We start from the raw sequence: 5,573 nt of genomic DNA on the forward strand, positions 1-5,573 counted from the left end.
CTCATGTCTAAATGTCTTCCCTCATGTTCCTTTCCTGCCCTACTGCTGAAATGCTATCCGCATTATTGCGTAAAAAAAGGCCAAGGTGGGCTTCGACAGTTTTCCAGTCTATAAAAAGACCTTTCAAGAGTTGAACTTTTGTTAGCACCTAAAATAACTCCAGTTCTCTACAAGGAAAAAATAGAAACTGTACAGAGTACTGTACTTTTGGGAATTAGCCACATTCTGTTGAATAAAATGAATGTTTGTCTTTGCTTGTCAGTTCACTGAATTAAATGAAGATGTAGCAATTACATGCTTTATATCTGTCTTCAATGGATCCTAATGATGAGCTAAAGGTTTTTCAATAATTAGGTCATTAGCAGGAAGGAAATTCTATAAAACTAGATTTAGAAATGTGAAAAAGCAAAAGTAGGGTGGGGAAACACGGGCAATTGTAACAAATTCCTCTCTGGTGTCCAATTACATGACTGCGATAATAATCTAAATCCATTTTATCTGTAGGTTCTTAGTTACAAACCAACACCATCCCTGATGATAATACAGGTTTTACTAGCTGGAAAACGACATTTTATTATGGCTGCGAGACCACAGTTGGCCTGGAGCCCCTGATTAGAGCGCCTTGTTTGTCTGGTAACCAGGCAACCATCCTGTTGTGAGTGAACCTGATGTACAAGTGTCTTGAATCTTGCATTCTCTCTATTGACAAGCAGGGGGCGTAAACACGTCTGTTTATATAGAAGTCTATGGGAAAGTGACACGACATTATTTCCTCCTGGATAAATGGGGAAACGGCTCAAAAGAGCACAACGAAATGCAGGAATGCTAAAGATAGCTCGCTTCATCTCACTGGGCTTCAGGGGTACATCAGACAAATAAAGGGTGCGCTCCGCCAGCCAAGGAGTGGCTTTGAAAGATAGCAACCCACAAGACGGGCCATTGTTTTTGCCGAGGAAGGCCTTGCCCAGAAAGGTCTGTTGATCAGGCTCTGCCAGGCCTGGAGCTCGTCACACATACAGTCCAGACGCACAGAAACCACCGCCACCGAGGAGCCTATCGCACTAAACAAACGGGGCCACATTCCTTGCGTATTCCCACACGAGGACACATCCTGCAGCAAACGGGGGGATGAGTTGGATATTGGGAGTCCACTGGGGACTGGCTGAGAACGACACTTCCTCCGCCGAAGGTCTTATCAGCTCTGTTTGTGTTTTTCTCTCTCTCTCTCTGTCTCTCTCTCTCTCTCCGTCTTCACTGTCTCCGCACTTTCAACCCATCTCGACCTCCCACTCTGCTCCCCGCTCTCCTCACTCCTCCCATTGGAAGTGTGAGGCTCGATACAAAGTTTGGCTGTAATGTAACGTGTGGCCTACAGTAGGAAATGTAGCAATGCAAGAAGACAGGTGTAAAAAAACACCATGACTCAAACTCATCGAAGCACCGTTGTTTGACAGAGAACTATTGCTGTCAGGCAGTGTGTGTGTGTGTGTCTGTGTGTGTGTTTTAAGAGCATCAGTGCACAGTGTTAGTAGAAAGGGAACAGTGAGTGTGACTGGCTGCTGAAGGGGTAGAGAAGGAGGAGGAGGAGGAGGAGGAGGAGGAGGGATAAGGTTAGAAAGGGTGCTCCTGCCTTATATGGTAATTCATAGTGCTGTGGCGCAGTCTAAAAGCCGGAGTTGTTCCAATGGAAAACGCTGGGCCACAGGTGTCAGTATAAAGCATCACAGGTCACAGAAGACCTACACGCAACAAATTCAACGCGATAATGGGTTTCGGAGGCAGATAAAGAGCAAACGTGACAGAACTTGGCAGTGTGCAGAGAACCAGGGACCATCTGAGCATCACCAGGGCGAGCTGGGTGCAGACAGAGATTGCAGAATCCTGAGGATGGAGATAAGGGTGAGGGAGGGGTGGTGGTGATGGTGGTGGGGGGGGGGGGGGGGTAAAGATAGAGAGGGAAACATCTGGGAGGGGTGGGGGAGAGACTCAGGTGGGCTCTGGCTGGTCCAGAGGGAGGAGCTGATTCCCCAGAGGCTGAAACACACACACACACACACACACACACACACGCATAGACACACACACGCACATGCACGCATAGACACATCTCCCCCACTCCACTGATAGATCGACTGCTTTAGCTTTTTCAGAAGCTCCTTCCTCAAGTCTTTTCCTTCTCTGAAGCCATGAAACACACTCTTAACTCCGGCATTGGATTCTAACAGCTAAAGCACACACACACACACACACACACACACACAACACTGCCACACTGACATGTTTTAGTTAGCCCGGTGACAGATCTTCTCCCTACAGACGGCTTTTCTCTCTCAGTACCTGTCATGGACGGAGCTGCCAGGGGCTCATGGCGAATGGCCGCAGCACAGAAAAGGCTGAAGGAATATGAAGGGAATATCGCAGTAATAAATCCACGGGAAGAAACACCGAAGTAAGCACACAGACACACTCACACACTCTTCCTGTTCTCGTACAGTCCCTTCCTTTGGTTCCCCCTCCATCGAGAGAAGGTCCATCTACAAACGCTGCCCAGAAAACCTTGTGATTAATGACACGCTTGTCATGTCTGAGCCCTCTTTGTGTTTTTTTCCCCCCCTGATGACAGCCACACTTTTTTCTCTTCACTTCGCACCCCCCACACACCCCAGCGGTCTGGCAGACGGGGCCATGCTGCTGCAGCACGTTGGGGAGCGTCGCCCGGCTTACCTGATCCGATGCTTCATCCATCTGCGCAGCCTCTGGAGGCCTGGAAAATACACACGGCATCCTTCCACCCACACATGTGGGGATTACAGATGTATGCGCGTGTCACACAAACTCCCCACGCCCCTTGGCCACTAACGCTTTGTGAGCGCACTCACGCGCTGACGCCTATAAAAAACAAGATCTAAAATAGGTGACGCCATGACAGTCCTAAGTTACAAGAAGATCTTATCAAGGCCATGTTCTCCAAACAATGTGACATCCCCCCCCCCCCCGGTGACTCAGACGATCCCTCTACACCCGGGGACCCCTCATAATCCCCTTGACACTGGCCTCTGCCTGGCCCACATCACCTCAGCAATGATTCAAGGGCAAAGACAGGAGAGAAGAAGGAGGAAGAGACGGCGAGGGACACAGGGAGCGCTGGTGGGTTGGTAGCTTGGAAGGAGGGGGTGGTCAGACAGACAAGGAGTGAGTCACACGGGCAGATATCCTCCTACACGTAGGCCTGATAAATGTCCAAACCAGTCCACTCTGTCTTTGAGCTGACTTTATCCGTTTGTGTGTTTGGGGTCAGTCCCTTTAAGACAAGGGTGTGTGATACCGGCGATAAGGAACTCTGGGTGTGAGCAGAAGTTGGAGAAGTACCTCCTGACATCACACGTGTGTGTGTGCGCACAACCTTGTTTTCTCTCAAGTCCACCAAGGATTACACAAGCAGAAAGACGAGGTGGTGGGCAGTGTCCTCGTGTGTGTTTGTTTGGTGTGACTCAGCACGCTCTGAACGCAGTCTGACGTCAGCCTCTGGAAAACTCCATGAAAGCCAAAGAGATGTGTCCAAACCGAAGTTCGAGGGTCCAACACTCCTCCGGCTCTTTCTGAACCGAGGGTCTCCCCAGAGACATCATTGTGTCCGAGGAACTCAGGCCAGACTGTTGTTTTTCTTTCCACTAAAGCCACCCAGCTGTTCCTGTGAGCATGGACCAATACACTGGGTTTTACTGTGGGGTGGGGGGGGGGGTTGACAGCTGTACTGTGTGGCCCTGGGCGCACCCATCATTAGTGCCAGCCTGTCTTCCTCCATCCCCTCACTAGTTCCAGCTCTCTCTGCCACATTGTTTCCCCCAACTGCACCGCGCCCTTTTTACGATCTTCGCTGACCCAGTTGGTGCCAGTCTTCCTGCACGCCCCCCCCCCCCCCCCTCCCGCCCCATCTCAGCGAGACGCTGCAACCCCCACCACATCTTCACCTTCCCTCTATCTGCCACCAAGGTAACACACAAAAAAACCCCGAAAAGTAGCATTCATTGTGCCGAGTGCTGAGTGCTGTGCCCGCGCCCTCTCAAGATTTTTCTTGAATAGATCATTTCCACATTGATTGGAGCTGGGCTCGCATGCAATGTCTGTGTGGGCCCTGATGTGAGGAGGAGAACATAAAACACCCCGGTGCTTCAAGGCTCTGTTTGTTAATCACTTTGTATTTCATGACTCCTGGTCTATTTTTCTCCCAGTACCTCCTCAGTGCCTTGCTTGCTTTTTTTCCCTCATCATATATACGCCCTTTTTTCATTACACACGTTTTATACCCATTCTCTTTCAACCCCCCTACATCCGATTTCTTGTGATACTTATCTGTGATAGTTAGGGGTTGATTTCCCACTGTGCGTCATTAACCTTTCTCTCTCTCTCTCTCTCTCTCTCTCTCTCTCTCTCTACTCTTGGTTAAACCCAGAGCACGCAGGAGACTGGAGGAGCATGCTGCGTTCCTCAACTCGGATGTGGGGTTTCACCGGCAATGATAGCTACGTCCTTATCAGCCACGGAATTTATACTGTTAAGGCACGTCACTCTCTTCTCGTGTACCAATATGTCCATCTACCTCGCTCTTTCTCCCATCATTTCTCTCAAACATTCTTCTTTTTTTACTTTACCACGTGTCAATGACACTACCTGAAGCCAATCACAAGGCCCGTGTCTCATAACACCCGTTCAAAGCATGAATGCACATGCCTATTCGTCTCGGTGGACCCAAGTGCCGGGCCTCGTCGTGGACGCGGTGCCTGGTGTCGCCGGCGACAGAGGAAAATTAAAAGGTAATATTCTTGCATTGGATAAAGAGTCCTGTAGAAACAGCTCAGAAAGTGTGTCTAATCACAATGAGTGAGGTGTAATTAAGGCTTCGCTGGTCGCGCTGTGTTTGTGCGGTCCAGGACCGTGGGTGAGAGGATATAGTGTGTGCCGTCTCTCTAACAAGCTCCCACTCACCCCGGTGGAGGCAGGCGAAGGGAAGGCTGGAGTGACTGCGAGGCTGTTAGAGCAAGTGGGTTTGCGTTGGACGTGTCCGTGTCTGTGTGAGCGTGTGTGCATGTCCATTGAGTGCGTGTCGGGGTGTGTGTGTGTGTGTGTGTGTGTGTGAAAAAAAAAAAAAACGTGCGTGCGTGTGTGTCCTTTTGTGTGTGCTGTACTGGGATGTGGAAATTGAATGGAGCCTTTCAGTTCTACTGCTCGTCTCCCCGGGGGTGAGAGACTGGTTGCCATGGTTATCCTGGAATCCTGCCGCTAATGGGTGGGAGTTTGTGTAGCTCTGGCAACCTGGCCTGTCTAGGGCGTAATACGTGTGTGTTTGTGTGTGTATGTGTGGGCGTGTGGGTGCACCAGGGGTGGTGGGGGGGGGGGGGGGGGGGGGAGGGGGGGAGGGGGGGGGGGGGGCGGTGGTAGTTGGGTGGAGGCAACATTCTAGGACACAGGAGGTCACATATGTGAGAGCACAAGCTCCCATTCCTGTACGCTTCCGCGCCGATGCAAAAACGCCGACTCTTGTCGCGTGCAAGTGCACTTCAGAATGGATCCTG

This window comes from Pungitius pungitius, chromosome 10 (assembly GCF_949316345.1).
Source record: "Pungitius pungitius chromosome 10, fPunPun2.1, whole genome shotgun sequence".
Classification (NCBI taxonomy): Eukaryota; Metazoa; Chordata; class Actinopteri; order Perciformes; family Gasterosteidae; genus Pungitius; species Pungitius pungitius.